The sequence below is a fragment of the Rattus norvegicus genome, chromosome 10 (assembly GCF_036323735.1).
Source record: "Rattus norvegicus strain BN/NHsdMcwi chromosome 10, GRCr8, whole genome shotgun sequence".
Taxonomy (NCBI): domain Eukaryota; kingdom Metazoa; phylum Chordata; class Mammalia; order Rodentia; family Muridae; genus Rattus; species Rattus norvegicus.
In genome coordinates, this window is record NC_086028.1 from 90762145 (window position 1) to 90778655 (window position 16511).

The following is a 16511-nucleotide window of genomic DNA, read 5'->3' on the forward strand; positions in this document are numbered from 1 at the left end:
TTCGGGGGCCGGCCCGCCGGGGAGTGGGGCCTCTTGACTTTTCCCTCCTTTTTTTTTCCTCATTCCCATCTTTTCTGGAGAAGTGGTGTGTGTGTGTGTGTGTGTGTGTGTGTGTGTGTGTGTGTGTGTGTGTGTGTGACTGGGTTTTTAAAATTCGTCTCCACTTTTCTGGGAGCTAGGGAGGGGATGGGAGGAGGAGCGCGCCTGGAGGTGGGGGAGGACCTGAGTGGAACCAGATGTGGCAGGCGGCGGGGGAGGGGAGCTGAGGCACCGGGGCCTGGGAGGGAGAGGGAGGGCTGGTGACTACTCGTGTCTCGGTCACCCGGACCCCCGGCGCCCTCCCGGCGCTGGTCTGGGTACCTTGAGATACAACCGGAGAGCCAGAGGCGCATTGTTTCTTAGTCTGTACGTGAGGGGTCAATCGTCTGTTCAGTGTCTGGCAGTGGGGTCTTTTTGTTTTCTTACTTGGTCTTCAAGGACAGCTTGTAGCAGAGGACTTTTGCACCGTTCGATCGGAACCCTGTGGAACAGTTTTGTGCCAGGAGGACCGAGCGCGTGTGCGTCTGTGTGTTCGTGTGTGTGTGTGTGTGTGTGTGTGTGTGTTCGTTCGTGTTCGTTTCCTCACTTTGTGTGGTCAATTCTGGCCAAACTGGCACTTCTCCAAAGTGGACAATCTTTGATGCAAAAGAGTTTCTAAAGATGCAAACCAACAACCCACAGAAAGCCAACCACACAAACCCCCAAAACTATACCCTTCTCTTTTCTGTATATTTTTGTTGTTGTTCTCTTTTCTTTTTTGTTTTTGTATTTTTTTGAACTAACTGAAATGTGAGGTCAGACAAGTCCCTCGCCAAAAAGCTCAACACTGATAAACATTAATGGGGTAGATCTTGGGGGATGGGGGCGCTTGGAATTTTTAAAACCGTGCCGAGTGCTGCCTCCACGTCCCCTTTTTATGTTTAATCGGGGGCTGAGTGAGTGGAAAGGGACGGAACCGCAGCTGCAGCTTTGTGCTAGGACTAGAGGGCCCCCAGAAGAGTCTGAGGCCTTTACGGTGGCCTGGTGTGCTGAGGGCATTTGCTGAGGGGAAAGGTAGGGTCATGGTGACCCACAGTCACATAAGAGGCTCCACCGACCTTCCCTCCCACCTAGACCTGAAGCCTGCATAGACAAGAAGCAAGCCAGAGAGCCTTGCAGCTTCGGAGCACACAGCCTGCCTGTCCCTTACCTCCGGCGTTCCTGCCAGAGTCTTACTCCCTCCTCTGTAGACAGAGGATGCGAGGGAGGAGGGAAGGGATGGCCAATTCTAAGAGATGTAGCTTGGGTTTTAAAGCCAGGCCCAGGGAAAGAGCTGGGCCAGAGTGCTGACTTGGTCTTTTCCCCCAGGGAGCTTTTGACAGGGGGTGGAGATGCCTGATGAGAGGCCCAGTTGGGGAGGAAAAGGAGGCTTTCTGTGTCCCTGTGCTTCCTGGTCTCCCTACTCTCTCAGACTGTCTGTTGTGTGGCCTGGATCACCCACCCCAGCCCTGAGGAGGCCCGGCCTGGACTTACACATCTGTGGACTGAGGGACAAGCACAGCAGGGTAAAAATCCCACAACTTCGCTGTCACTGAACAAACACGACACTGACCCCTTGGCCTTGGGTTCTCCTACCCATACCCTGCCAACTTCCATGGGTCCCTTATCTGGCTGGGAAGCTGGGTTAGATGTCACTGGCATGGGGAACCTTGGCTCTAGAAAGAAGTGCTTATGGGAGGTGGAGGGAGAATGGGGGTGAGGGGACAGGCAGCTTCCTCATCACCAGCAGGAAGCCCAGTGGGCTCTGGATGAAGAATGGCAGCTCTTCTTGGGGATCAGAGGTGAAAGGACTGAAGGAATTCCTAATGTAGGATGCCAGAATTCTGCGACTCCATAAAATGTGCTTTCGCTGTGTTGCTGGTCTCCATGTGCACAGCACTGAGCCAAGTGATTCAGAAGAGTTAGGATGCGTCTCTCAGGAGAATGACTCAGGTCGATCCGTTCGTGTGGGGTAGAGGCTCTGAGGGTGAGTGTCCTCTCAACCCGGAAGCCCTGTCAAGTGCTCAGCATCCAATTTCTCATTGAATTCTGATAATAACCCAAAGAGGTAGGTATTACTGGACCCATTTCTGCAGAGTACAAAATAGAGTCTTAAGAGGAGTCTGGTGATTTATTTTGGACACATCTAGAAAGTAAAAGGCTAGGACCAAGGACGGTAAATGACCAGAAATAGAGGCAAACATGTGGTCCAGGGAGGAGAGAGCAGGAAGGGCTGAAGGGTAAGCAGGTCAGGATGGTGATGGCAGTGCCCCTGAATATTTTGTAGAAGTGTCCTGGGTCTCTGAAGGAAAAGGAGAAGGACACTGGCCAGATGCCCGTAAGGCCGAGATGAAGATGCCACCTGTGGGTTGGTTGTGGCGCTCTAAGGTGCTGGAGGTTTCCTAGCACAAAAGGGAGCCGTGGGTTAGAATAGAGGGATCTGCTGTCTAGGTGGAGCAATGAGGAAACCTCGGGCAGTCCTCCTGCGGGGAAGGACTTCTGTCTAAAAGTCATACAAAGATGGCTGGCATTCCCTCTGAGAAGTGTCAGGTTCTATCCCTGCTGCCAGAGTAATTGGACAAACCACTGCATGTTAACCAGCTCCTGACCAGGCGAAAAGACCTGAGCACTGTCCTCCTCAATAAAACGCCACCTACCTGGCTCAGGCAAGCTGCCAGGATCGCCGTGCTCCTCCAGGGTCTCCGTGCTCCTCCAGGGTCTCCGTGCTCCTCCAGGGTCTCCGTGCTCCTCCAGGGGCTTGGGACAAAGTAACAGCAGTAAACGCCCTTCCTTGTTTCTTCCGTGGTGGTTCCTCAAATCTCTTATCCCTGGGAGGATCTCATCTCAGCCCCTGGGAGTCAAATGTTAGAGCTGCTCTTGGTTTGTCAAGACCACACCACTAGAGAGCAGTGAACAGGACTCCATTGCAGGTGCGGCCAGAGCGTCTAAACCTCGCAGCACCAAACAGAAGCACTGCAGAAAGCAGGAGCATTGCCTGGGACCCCAAGCCCACAGTTACCCTGTGTGTTAGCGTGCTTGTCACTGACTCAGTTGCCTCATCTAAACAACCTAGGGGAAGAGGGGTTTACTTTGGCTCTAGACTTAGAGACTTCAGCCTGAAGTCAGCTGGTTTTATTGCCCTAAGCCTGAGGAGGCAGAAGCATAACAAAAGGGTAATGGCTGCAAAGGAAGGCAGCCAGGAAGACAGAGAAGCACAAAGGACAAGGTATATACTTCAAAGACAAGTTTCCAGTGTCCTCCTCCTTCCAACCAGACCCTACTTCCTGGTTGCCCAATAATACCATTAAGACCCGGTCACTGGAGCAGTTCATCCATTAGGTTAAAGCCTGTATGATCTAATCAAAAGACTAACTCCAAGCAGTGTACTGAAGACCACGCTTTTATACCCAAACAGAACACCCACCCACGTGTCCTGACAGTGAAGAAGAGAGGGGATGGGAGTTTTCTGTTGTCAGTTATTGGAGTGCTTGGTTCTCATACATCTCCATGGGGCCCAGAGGCAGAGACTAAGTTTCCTCCTCCTTCCCTTGGGCCCTTAGGATGTTCCCCTCCAAAGAGGCCTTGGTAAATAATTGCCGAAAGCCTGAAGAAGCTGCAGCCGGGCACCCCAGTTCACGGAGGTGGGATTTCATTCACATAGCCAATTGTTCATCCACTCCTCATGTTTCCCGACCCTGTACAGTGACGAGATCAAGATGACTAAGACCTGTTCCTCCAGGCTGAGCGGTGGTGGTGGCAGCGGCAGGCAGCGCGCACACATTTAATCCCTGCACTCTGAAGGCAGAGGCAGGCAGACCTTAGTGAGGACAGACAGGGCTACACAGAGAAACCCTGTCCTGAAAAACCAGATACATAGATAGATACATAGGTAGGCAGGCAGGCAGGTAGGCAGACAGACAGACATTCTTCCTTTAAGTCTAACTCCCTGCCCTGCACCTCCATGGTGGTCTCCCTGGATTTGGGGGGCTTCAGTGTCACTGACAGGAAAAGTATCTTTTTAGTCCTTCACAAGATGAGGAGAGTCCTATAAATCTGGGTGGAATGAGCCACTGGAATGGCGGCACAGCTCTTAGAAGTCACCCTGAGCTCTGTAGATTCTAGTTACTCCTCAGAAGGCTAGAGGAGCTGCACAGTGACATCTATGGCCCAGGAAATGCTGGGGACAGCCAGCTCCAACCGCCCAGGAAGTAGACTGGACTGCTTCCTCCAGACGGCAGGCTCACCATGGGTTGCAGCGGGAGCCCTAATTGTTGGTTCCCGTCTACACTTAGTCTTAGGGCCACCCTCCTCTCTCTATACCTTCGGAGTACAGATCCCCGGAGCTGGAGAGATGCCCTGTGGTTAACGGGACTTGGTTTTGATTCCCATCACCCACATGGCAGCTTGCAACCGTCTGTTGCTCCAGTCCCGGGAATCTAACGCCTCTTAGGGCACCAGGAATACACATGGTGCACAGACATACACGTAAGACAAAGCACCCATATTCCTAAATATTAAATTATACTAAAAAATAAAAGTGCAGACCCCCCACTGACTTGACCCGTGCTTTCTGACGGCCTCCGCCCACTTTGGTTCCTCTGGCTGTGTGGTACCCCTCCAGGAGACAGCTGTGAAACTTTAGCTGCTCCAGCGTCTTGGCCCCAAGCCTCCTCTATCACCTTCCCAGCATGCTCTGCTCCACACTCCCTGAGTCCTTCCCACTACCAGACCTTTGCTCACCGTACCTTCTACCAAGTAGGTCCTTCCTTTCCTTGGCCTTCCCGGCTTCTCCTGAGCTTCCCTTCAAGACTCTAGTATCTTAAGAGTACCTAGGAGGGGGGTTGGGGATTTAGCTCAGTGGTAGAGCGCTTGCCTAGGAAGCGCAAGGCCCTGGGTTCGGTCCCCAGCTCTGAAAAAAAAAAAAAAAAAAAAAGAATACCTAGGAGGTAAGGCTACTCCTAACCCACAACGATAAACCTTAGAACAGCGAAAGGCCACGCCTCTTGGATTTCTCAGGAAGCGGGTCGAAATGTTGTACCCGCGATGATTGTGTTGGTCTTTTTATCGCCGTGATAAACACCTGACACAAAAAGGGGGACGTTACTTTGGTCAGCAGTTTCAGGGGACCAACCTGTGGTCCCATGGTCTAGTTGTTTTGAATCTGAGGCAAGGTCAAAAGTCAGGGCGGAGGACCTGATGGAAAACTACCAACCTCGTGGCAGCTGGAAAAGCAGAAGAGAGCCAGGACAAGGGGCAACTTCCTTCAGCAAGACTCCGCTTCCAATAGGTTATCAGGAGGGTGGATTCAGCAAGAATCAATCCATTGATTAGGTTTGGGACCTCGGTGTCTTAGCAATTCCCCAACACCCATAAGACTGTAACACATGAGCCTTGCCGAACAGTTTAAGTTCAAGCCATGTAGTTTCCAGAGGGAAACTCTAAGCCAGCTTTCTCTGATCCCTGAGGGGTGTTTGAAAGGGTCATTGGTGTGGTCTATTATAGACTGAGGCAGGGAGTGGGTTGGTCTAGCGTGTGTCCTTTCTCCCTCAATCCTCCGGACTTAGTAATGGAGAAGAATCCGTAGACAAGAATTAATTGGAAGGCTGTGTGAGCTCAGGCGCTGCTGTCTTCCTTTGGCAGGCAAGCAAAAGAACACTCCACCTCGTAGGGTGTTGCGTGAGAGTCACACACAAGTCAGATAACGGATGTCTGAGATACACACCTCGTGCTATTAGTATCCTAAGTTACTGCTGTTTTTATTACTAATAAGAAAGAAGGGGTTGGGGATTTAGCTCAGTGGTAGAGCGCTTGCCTAGGAAGCGCAAGGCCCTGGGTTCGGTCCCCAGCTCCGAAAAAAGAACCAAAAAAAAAAAAAAAAAAAAAAGAAAGAAAGAAAGAAAGAAAACCCACTCCTACTCTCTTGCTCTTATCCTCTTCCCCTTTTGTCCCTTCACTCCCCATTCCCTTCCCCCCCTCTCTCCACATGCATGGCTGGCCTCTACTCCTCTCCCTCTCCCTCTCCCTCTTTCCCACCTTCCCTCTCTCTGTCACTCTCCCTCCCTCCCTCTATCTCTCAGCCTTTCTCTACTACCCTCTTAACTCCCCTCCTCATGCCCTGAATTGTATATTCTATACTAATACAAAACAAACAAACAAAAAAGAAGAAAGAAAACCCAAGAATATCAAGGGGCTTAAATGACAACACAGTCCTCAATACCCTCTGCCCTGGGCTGGAGAGATGGCTCAACACATTTAAAGGCACTCACTGCTCCCTGTAGAGCATCCAGGTGTGGTTTCCAGCACCCATGTCAGGTGACTCACAACCATCTGTAGCGCCAGTTTCCAGGGGCATCCAGTGTCCCTTTCAGGCTTCCACGGGCGCCCATGTGGTATCCACACATACACACATACATGCAGGCAGGCACTCATCCACATAAAGTAAAAATAACTAAAGCCACTGTAAGAAGGGGTAAAGTGAGAGTTTTGGTGGGTTGGTTGTGGGTTTTGGCTTTTTGAGACAAGGTTTTTCTGTGCAGCCCTGACCATCCTGAAACTCACTCTGTAGAACAGACTGGCCACAAAATCACAGAAATGCCCCTGCCTCTGCTTTTGGGGTGCAGGGTTTTAAGGCCATGCTCTGCCTTACTTTTCGAGGCAGTGTCTCTCACTGAACCTGCAGTTCACCATTGGCTAGGCTAGCTGACCAGTGTCCCTGCCCTGTCCCTCCCTGCTCTGGATGGCGCTCTGGATGGCGCTCTGGATGACGGGTGTACCACCACTCCACAGCCAGCTTTTTACATGGGCATCAGGTGTCCAAACTTGGATCCCCGGCTTGGGCAGCAAGCTCTTTACTCACTGAGCCATGTCCAAAGCCCCAGGATCCTTTGCCTTTGGTTCCACTAAAAGCCTAGATGCACCTCAAAACCAAGTGACTTTCTAAAAGTACGTGTAAACCACATTGGGAAGGGCGTCACCCCACCCTTAGTGGCTCTGCCTACCTCAGGTCCTTGTTTACCACACTCACTTCTGCATGGTTTCACTTCCTTCGTGGAGCATTTTGCAGCCACGGAGTGTGTCGTGCTGCCCACAAAAGCCACCCTAGTTGCTTTCCTCAGCATCCATGACACCAGCTTCCTGCAGATCTGTCTCTCCACCTAGCTCATACCTGAGCATGCATGCCCCAGGCTGGACACAGCCTTCAGCAAGAAGCCTCCAGAGCCTCTGATATTTCCAGCTGCCACCTTCCCCAGCCTTTGTGTGGCTAGTTCTCTCCTGCCTCTCTCAGCAGGATGTTTGGTTGGGGGACAGTGTGGGGCCGTGTTCCTGGGAGTCTCTGAGGGCCTCGAGCATTCTAAGCATATACTTCTGCCTGGGAGCTACATCCCAGCTCTTTAATCCTTGCACGGGTTCAATGCCTGGGACACGGTGGCATTTAGGAAATATTTATTGAGTTGGAAACAATGAAAGCAAGCAGACAAGTGTTCCAAAGACAATAAGGGACGTTTTAGATGATGTCATGATCATGAAAAACAGATGGCATCAGGCTAAGTCAACAGTAGAAAGTCCAATGGAGGAGGGTAATCCCCAGAATTTAGAGCTTTAAGCTGTTGTAAAAATGTAATGTCAGGCACACCAGAAACAGCACTTAGATAGGAAATGAGCTTTTTACTTTTAAATGCAGTTGGGATAACTGGAGTTTACAATGAGAAAACGCTAGGGGCCAGCAGTTCAGTAGTGGGGGACATGGTTAGTGTACGTGAGGCTGTGGGTGCTGGGAGTAGGGATTTCAGTAGTGGAAGACACGGTTAGTGTATGAAAGGCCCTGGGTTCAACCCCCTGGCTCTGCACCTCGCACCAAAAAAAAGAAAAAGGAAATTTAATTTCAGTTTGCAGCTAATCATTCCTGAAGAAATTCAAATGATGAGCTGTCATGTAGAAGGTACAAAGGCAACGAGAAATTCAATTGGCTCTTGGAGCTGGAGAGATGGCTCAGTGGTACTGACTGCTGTTGTAGAGGACCCACGAAGAAAGCTATTGAGGAAGATGCAATATGAATCCGTGGTTTGTAAATGTACACATACATGTTCACACACACACCCGTGTGCACATACCCAAAACAGTCAGGTGCTCACTAGTTCTATTTTTATGTGAGATTTATTTTTTTTAAGATTTATTTATTTATTTTATGTATGTGAGTACACTGTCGCTGTCTTTAGACACACCAGAAGAGGGCATCGGATCCCATTCCGGATGGTTGTGAGCCACCATGTGGTTGCTGGGATTTGAACTCAGGACCTCTGGAAGAGCAGTCAGTGCTCCTAACCGCTGAGCCATCTCTCCAGCCCTTATGTGAGATTTATAAAGTGCATTTCATTCAAAGAAAAAGAGAAGTAGCTGGGCAGTGGTGGCGCCACCTTTAATCCCAGCACGCAGGTGGAGAGGAGGAGGAGGGGGAGGAAGGGGAAGAAAGGAAGGAAGGAAGAAAGAAAGGAAAGAAAGGAAGAAACAAACAAAGAAAGAAAGAAAAAGAAAGGTATCACACTGCTCCGAGATCTCTAGTAGGAACATGAACACCTGCCTGGTAGCTAAGAGACACCTCTAAAATCCATAGAAAAACGCAGATGGTGTATTAGAGAGTGAACACACACAAAATTGGTTCTGTGTGAATGAGCTCCCATTTCACGCAGCAGCTTGCAAAGAGGAGGATCCAAAGGACATACTAGTTCTCAGGTTGTGGTTACACATGAAAATATCTATACTAGATAGTTTTGTCAACTTGACACAAGCTAACGTTACCGGAGGAAGGAGCCTCACTTAGGAAAATGCCTCAGTGAGATCCTGACAAGTGTGAAGGGCAGTGGTTGTAAACCTGTGGCTCTCAACACTTTGGGGACACATATTAGACACCCTGCATATTAGATATTTACATTTTATGATTCGCAACAGGTAAATTTACAGTTATGAAGTAGCAACAAAATAGCTTTATGGTTAGGGATCCCCACAGCATAAGGAAGAGTATTAAAGGGTTGCAGCATTAGGAAGGTTGAGAGCCACTGCTTTAGGGCATTTTCTTTTTTTTTTTTTTTTTCCTTTTCTTTTTTTTCCGGAGCTGGGGACTGAACCCAGGGCCTTGAGCTTGCTAGGCAAGTGCTCTACCACTGAGCTAAATCCCCAACCCCGGGCATTTTCTTAATTAGTGATTGATGGGAGAGATGTTTGTTGTTTTTGGTTTTTGGGGTTTTTTGTTTGCTTGTTTGTTTGTTTTGTTTTTTAGTGTGCATGTAGTTCATGTTTGGATTTTCCAGTTGTCCCATTGTGTTACTTTTGTTCGTTTGTTTTTATTTTTTTTTAAAAAAGATTTACTTATTTATTATATGAGTATACTGTAGCTGTCTTCAGACACACCATAAGAGGGCATCAGATCCCATTACAGATGGTTGTGAGCCACCATGTGGTTTCTGGGATTTAAACCAGGACCTCTAGAAGAGCAGCGAGTGCCCTTAACCTCTGAGCCATTTTCCAGCCCTTGTTTTTATTATTTTTTAAGCCTTTCTATGTAGCCTTGGCTGATCTGGAACTCGGGAACTCACAGCCTCTGCTTCCCGAATGCTGAGATTAAAGGTACCACCCCACCCAACTTTTTGGTTGGTTTGGCGTGAGGTCTCATCTCACTGTGTAACCTGGCTGGCTTCAAAGTTCCCATCCTCCTACCTCCCTTCTGAGAGTTCAGACAGTAGGTGTTTGTCACCACACAAAACTCCCACTAATATTTTTTCTTTTTCTCCTTCTGTTCATTTCTTCCTCCCTTCCTCCCTTCCCCTTTCTTTCCAGACTGGATCTTGCTATAGAGGCTGAATTCACCATGCGGTCTAAGATGGCCTTGAATTCACAGTAATCCTCTGCATCCCAGTAAGGTATTGTTTTGAGATTGGCTCCCATGTAGCCCAGGCTGGCCTCAAAACCTGTTGGGATGACCTTCAATCCTCCAGTTACCGGCATGCGCCCCTGGAGACCAACCCCAGGGCCTTGTGTTAGATAATAGATAAGCACTCTACCAACTGAACCATGTCCCCAGCCCCCGTTAATGGTTTTAAAGACTGTCTTAAGTGTAGCTGTCTTGGTTCTTCAGTGTCCTTTACTCTGACGCTGTTGCTTGGCTCTTCTCTTTGTCCTGGTGCAGCAGTCCTGAGAGTTCTGGGTCAGCTGTCTTGTCTATGCCACTCAACCCATTCATTACTGGATACATCCTAAACATTATTGTGGGGAAAGCTGCATGGATGTGTGTCCTTCCAGCGTGTCACTCTGGTGACAGTATGTTCCCTTGTTTTGTGTGACACTGACTGATGGCACAGATTCTCTTCAGGCTCCTCGTACCACTCCACTCGCCAGTCACCTTTTCCTCAGTGTTTCTTGTAGATAGCATACGGGATTTAAACTACAGTTATTTAAAAAAAGAAGAAGAAGAAGAAGAAAAAGCAGAAATGCTTCTAGCTGCAGTATTCTTAAAAACCCAACCAAAGGGGCTGGGGATTTAGCTCAGTGGTAGAGCGCTTACCTAGGAAGTGCAAGGCCCTGGGTTCGGTCCCCAGCTCCGAAAAAAAAGAACCAAAAAACAAAAACAAACAAACAAACAAAAAACAAAAAAACCCAACCAAGTAAGGCGGTGGCGCTTGGGAGGTAGAAGCAGGCTGATCTCTGGGAGTTCAAGGTCAGCCTGGTCTACAGAGCGAGTTTCAGGACAGCCAGAGAGACACAGAGAAACCCCGTCTCAAAACAAACAATCAAAGAGCCCAAACTATTAGCCTCCAGTGAAAACTCCCCAAGTAGCCCTCGACCATAGAATGGGTGGCTCGGAACTTCACACAGTCGGGTATCACAGTGCACAGCAGTGAATGAACAGCCCACAGTTTCCTGCAGTGGTGTGGGTGAAACTGGAACGTGCTAACCCAGATGCTGAACCGTACATATGACCCCCACTTCTATCAAACACTGAAAACCAACTCGGGAAAGTAGGCAGAACGGATAATCTGTGTTTCCGTAGTAACAAGCGTGGGGGAAGAACCAGAGCAAGGGTCTGCCTTTAAATAAAGCCCAGAAGAACAATGAATAAGAGATTTCTGTAGGACGCGAGGTAACTAGTTTGTAACCTGACGGGCAGTTTCTAGCGCCGCTGAGGTTCCTGAGATCACAGCGGGGGAAGACCGTGAAAAATGTAATCAGTTCAGTCGCTCACACGCATATGAGTCAGTGAACAAACAAAAGCCAAACAGTGCCCGGTAAACCTACAGAGAACGACTAGCACTCAGAAAGCAAAGGTTCAGTACCTCAGGAGAGCGCCTTCCCAGCATGCACTGCTGTAATCCCACTACCTGGGAGGCGGAGGCAGTGAGTCATCCGCCCAAGGGCATCTCCTGCTGCTAGTCTGGGGCTAGTCTATGGTGAACGAGACCCTGTCTGTCTGTACGTCTCAAGATGGTTTCAACAAAGACCACCACAGTAATACTCAGCAAAAGTCAAATGTTGGAGAAAGCACTTAATATTGTCTCTGACCGATGTCACAGCTGAGCCGTGCAGCCTGTAAAGCACCGGTTGTCTCTTTGGTGGATACGGAGAGAGCTATGGTTTACCACTGCTACCTAGCGTGGACAGAGAACCAGATCACACGCTGCCCACCAGGAAAACATGAAAAGTCAAAATTCAACGAGTGTCTTTTACTGTATTAAAGTTGAAAATCTTAAGTTGGGCGTCACAAGTCAGTTCAATGTAGCATTTATGATTAAGGAGTTGTACTTGGACTGGAGGGATGGCTCAGCGGTTAAGAGCATCCACTGCTCTTCCAGAGGTCCTGAGTTCAATTCCCAATAACCACCTGGTGGCGCACAGCCGTCTGTAATGGGATCTGATGCCCACTTCTGGTGTTGCCTGAAGACAGCTACAGTGTACTTACATAGAATAAATAAATAAATCTTTTTTTAAAAAAAAAGTACTTGTTTTTCAAAAACAAAGAAATTATACTTATTAAATCAGGTGTAATACACACAGCTTTGATCCCAGCACTTTGGAGGCTGAGGCAGAGGTGGGCCAATTTATTCAATTTAAAGCTGACCGACCTGACTACAGGTAAGCCAGGGCTACATATTGAGGCCCTGTCTAAAATATTAATAATAATGATAATAATGATTTTTATGAAGTAATAGCTAAGGAATAAGTGATATATGGTGTATCGATCGCACCGGAAGGTATTTAGCATATATATATATATATATATATATATATATATATGAATTCAATGTATATGTAGGCATGATAGACAGCCATGCCACACAAGCATGAGGTCAGAGGGCAGCTTGTTGAAGTCCGTCCCCGCCTTCTGCCATGTGGTGTCTGAGGGTCAAATTCAGATTATCTGCCTTGCCTTTTCCTATGGCTCTGAAGCCCAAATTTTGGTATAAAAATGGTTTGACTTACACACACACACACACACACACACACACACACACACACAAGTATTTTAGAAGGCAGTACTTTGAGTGAAGAATGAAATGGAACCAAGAGTCTAGAACGTGTGGTTTATACTTGTATATTATGTCCCTACATATGTGTAATTATATTGGGTATTTAGGGGAGATAAGGTAATAAAATGCCACCCAAATTTAACAGTGTCTCGCACACTAAACTGAATTACATGTTATTTAGGAGCCGTGATTACTATGAAAGGGTTTTTCCTTAAACACATCTGCATTTTAGGTCAAAGGGTGGCAGCTGCCATTCTGCCAACTGTGCAGTCACATGATCCAAGATTCCCAACAGCTCTTCCTTTCTCCCCCTAATGCATTCACGCGTCAGGTCCAAACCTGCAGCACATGGCTCTACGGAGCCAGCCAGAACTTGAGCTGCTCCCAGACTATGCCCCTTATTTAAAATTTTTCATTTCATTTTATTATATTTCATTTTCATTTTATTATATCTGACTATACAGTGTAGTATTTCGCCTGCATGGCGCTGTGTATCTGCTGGATGTCTGCAGGGGTCAGAAGATGATAGCATTGGACTTCCTGAAACCGGAGTTTGTTTTTCTCATGGCTGCTCGTGGATTTCTCCTATTTGCTGTCTACTTCAATGTTTTATGAGGTTGTTTTTGTTTGTTTGTGTTTGAGACAGGTTTCACTATGTAGCCCTGGCTGGCCCGGCAGTCTTTATGTAGACCGAGCTGGTCTTGAATTCACAGAAATCCACCTATGAGGGTCTCCTGGGTACTGGAATGAAAGTGTGGGCTCCCATGTCCAGCTTACATTCTTTTTTCCTGGAAAGCATCTGTTTCTTCACGTCTCCCCCTACACCTTGCCCATCCCCCACTTTAGGGACCAGGTTCTGACTATATAGCTCAAGTTGGCCCCAGGCTCACAATCCTCCTGCCTCTGTGTGTCTTTTTAAGTGTCTGAGATTGCAAGTCTGTGTCATTACACCCACTTTGGCCTCATTAATACCATTCGTAAGAAGCACTTGGGTCTCAAGTTTGGCTCCCTCTCTAGGCCTTCAGCGCAGAGCTTCAGGGCTGCAGTTAACAAACTTTGAACAAAATGGCAAAAAAAAAAAAAAAAATCTGTCCAAATCACATACATATTTCAGGAGTAATAAGGACATGGAGATCTGGAAATGCTGGGCAGGTGTTGCAGCCCTCTCGGAAGGCAGAGACAGCTAGACCCCAGAGCAAGATGGCTAGTTAGATTAGCTAAATCAGTGAGCTCTGAGTTCAAGGGAGAGGCTGTCCCTCAACATAGAAGGTAGAGAATGATCCGGAAAGACATCCACCTCTGGTCTACATATTCCCGTGCATGTATACATCACACACACACACACACACACACACACACACACACACACACACACACACACGCACACCACACAGACGGAACAATTCTTACGTTGTTATTTCTATGGATTATCTTTGGGGAGGGGAGGGTGTGTGTGTCAAGGTGGCCACATGGAGATTGGAGGACAACTTTGTGGAGTTGGTTCTTCCCTTTTCACAAACCTCAAAAGACCACCAGGGAGCCGGTTCCAATGCCATCACTCTAGGGGCTTTATTCAGGCTCCAGCTCCGGCCACGCCACACGCCATCGTCACTGACACAGCAGGACAGGAGGGGGAAGCCCTGAGTCCAGTCTCAAGCTTTTAAAGAGTCAAGCAAACCAGCGAGGGGGTTTCCAGCGATTGGGGGAGGGGCTATTACAGTATTTGTTGCCCTTTAAAAGGATTGGCTGGTGCTGGAAGCCAAACCATAGACTTTCATAAGTAAATATCTTTAGGTACAACAGTGACTTCTGCTTTCCTCCTGATTGGTGGTTGCTAGGGAGTGACCTGGAAACCAGTGCTAGGTCCAGGCCTGGTGGTTAACTCAGCCTTAGATCGGGTGTTCTAAGATAGATCCTGAACCCAAGATGGAGTTGGTCTGGTCTCTCAGTATCCTTTCAGTCTTCAGAAGCTTTCAAGGAACAAAAGAGATAGCTCGGCAGGTAAGCTTGCAGAGGACCTGGGTTCAGTTCTCACACCCACATGGTGGCTAACTGCCATCCATAACTCCAGTTTCAGGGGATCTGATGCTTTCTTCTGACCGTTTCAGACACCAGGAACACACGTGCTATGCTGTCATAATTACAGGAAAACCACTGAAATACATGTGAGCTGCCTGGTGAGGTGCTGGGACTTGAACTCAAGACCTCTGCAAGGGGAATGTGGCTCTCAACCTCTTAACTGCGTCTCTGCCCTCCATTTCACAAACATTTCAACAATCCTTTTAATCTTCTGATTGTCAACATCTGCATCTCCTTAATGTTCTGTGAGGAAGGGTAGCAGTTCTCTGATCCCAGCACCAGACACAGAACAGTCTTTAGCAGCACGTGAGTGAGGGACAGCAAAGCTACTTCAGTCGGGACAGCTTCTCCACACACGTCTATTTCAAAAACCTGTTTTTTACATTTATTTGTGTATTTACGCGGCTTCAAATTCGGGTCACAAGGCTCTCACAGCAGGCACTTATGCCCACCGAGCCACCCCTTCCACTCACCAACGCCATTATTTTTAAGTTAATATCCCAGGCCATGGTGCACGCCTTTGATCCCAACACTTAGGAGGCAAAGGCAGGTAGGTCTCTTCTGAGTGTGAAGTTAGCCTGGTCTACAGAGCAAGTTCCTGGTCAGCCAGGGTTACACAGAGAAACCCTATCTTAGAAAAGAAAAAGGAGGAAACAAAGAGGAAAAGAAATCAAGGTTAGGAGAACGGTGAAGCTGTGAGGGCAGTGTTTTCTTATAAATGCTATGGGGAGCAAAATTAGGAAAAGGCATCGAAGAACATTGGGGAAGAGAAATATTTGAACGGCTGGGTGTGATGGCACACACCGTTAATCCTAGCTCTCAGGAACAGAGGCAGGTGGGTGGGTCTCTGAGTTCAAGCCCAACCTGGCTCTATGTAGTGAATTCCAAGACAGCCAGGGCTCTGTATAGTGAGACTCCGTCTAGAGTGGCGGTGGTGGGTGGGGTAGTGTGGGAGGGCGGGGTGGGGGGGATATGAGTGAATTTGAGGAAGATACTCGGTCTTTTGTGGGTGAAGGCTGATATGTTTATTATAGATTTAGATGATGTCACGTTGGTGGTAGGGGTTCCACGTGTGACGTTTTGTGGCTAACTAAAAGTCATAAAGTGAGCTCTGTGGCAAAAGCAGTGGTATTCCTTTGAAGGCCGTAAGAGTCCCCTCAAGACTCCCCTGCCTCAGTTTATTTAGTTAAGAAACATTATAACAATATTTTGTTGCAGTGTTTGTGCCAGACAGGGAAACTTTATACTTTTATTCCTTTCTGCTAATCGTCCTTGTATAGGTCTGTCCTTTATCTTTAAACAATTTTTATTACATTGATTAATTGTGTATACGTGTGTGCGTGTGTGCGCGCACGCCATGACACCCATGTGACCAGAGGATAATTTGTGGGAATCAGTTCTCCCCCGCCTTATGTGCTTATGTGCTTCTCTTGGATTGAATTCAGGCCTCGCAGCAAGTACTTCTATCTGCTAAGGCCTCTCACTGACCCGAGGTCTGTTTTGTTTTTTAAATTTTTTTATTATTTAATTCTCTCCCCCGCTCGCCTGTGTGTGTGTGTGTGTGTGTGTGTGTGTGTGTGTGTGTGTGTTTAAGGGTAAGTGTACACTGAGGCCAGAATCCCCAGGAGGTGAAGTTGTAGACAATTATGAGTCTCCTGTTGGGAATTGAACTCAGGTCTTCTGGGAGAGCAGTTAAGTGCTCTTTTAACTTTTTTTTTTTTTTTTTTTTTGGTTCTTTTTTTTTCGGAGCTGGGGACCGAACCCAGGGCCTTGCACTTCCTAGGCAAGCGCTCTACCACTGAGCTAAATCCCCAACCCATCAGTTAAGTGCTCTTGACTGCTGAGCTGTCTCTGCAGTGC

General features: G+C 47.9%; 1 protein-coding gene and 1 long non-coding RNA gene across 3 annotated transcripts in view; both read left to right on the plus strand.

Annotated features, from left to right (window-relative positions):
* Mrc2 (mannose receptor, C type 2) overlaps positions 1–16511 on the plus strand; it is a 61305-nt gene that overhangs the window by 394 nt on the left and 44400 nt on the right. The gene's annotated exons all lie outside the window — the stretch shown is intronic.
* Positions 10–15418, plus strand: LOC120095186 (uncharacterized). The gene is made up of 2 exons (XR_005490472.2): positions 10–1092; positions 1126–15418. It is a non-coding gene; the product is annotated as an uncharacterized LOC120095186 (long non-coding RNA).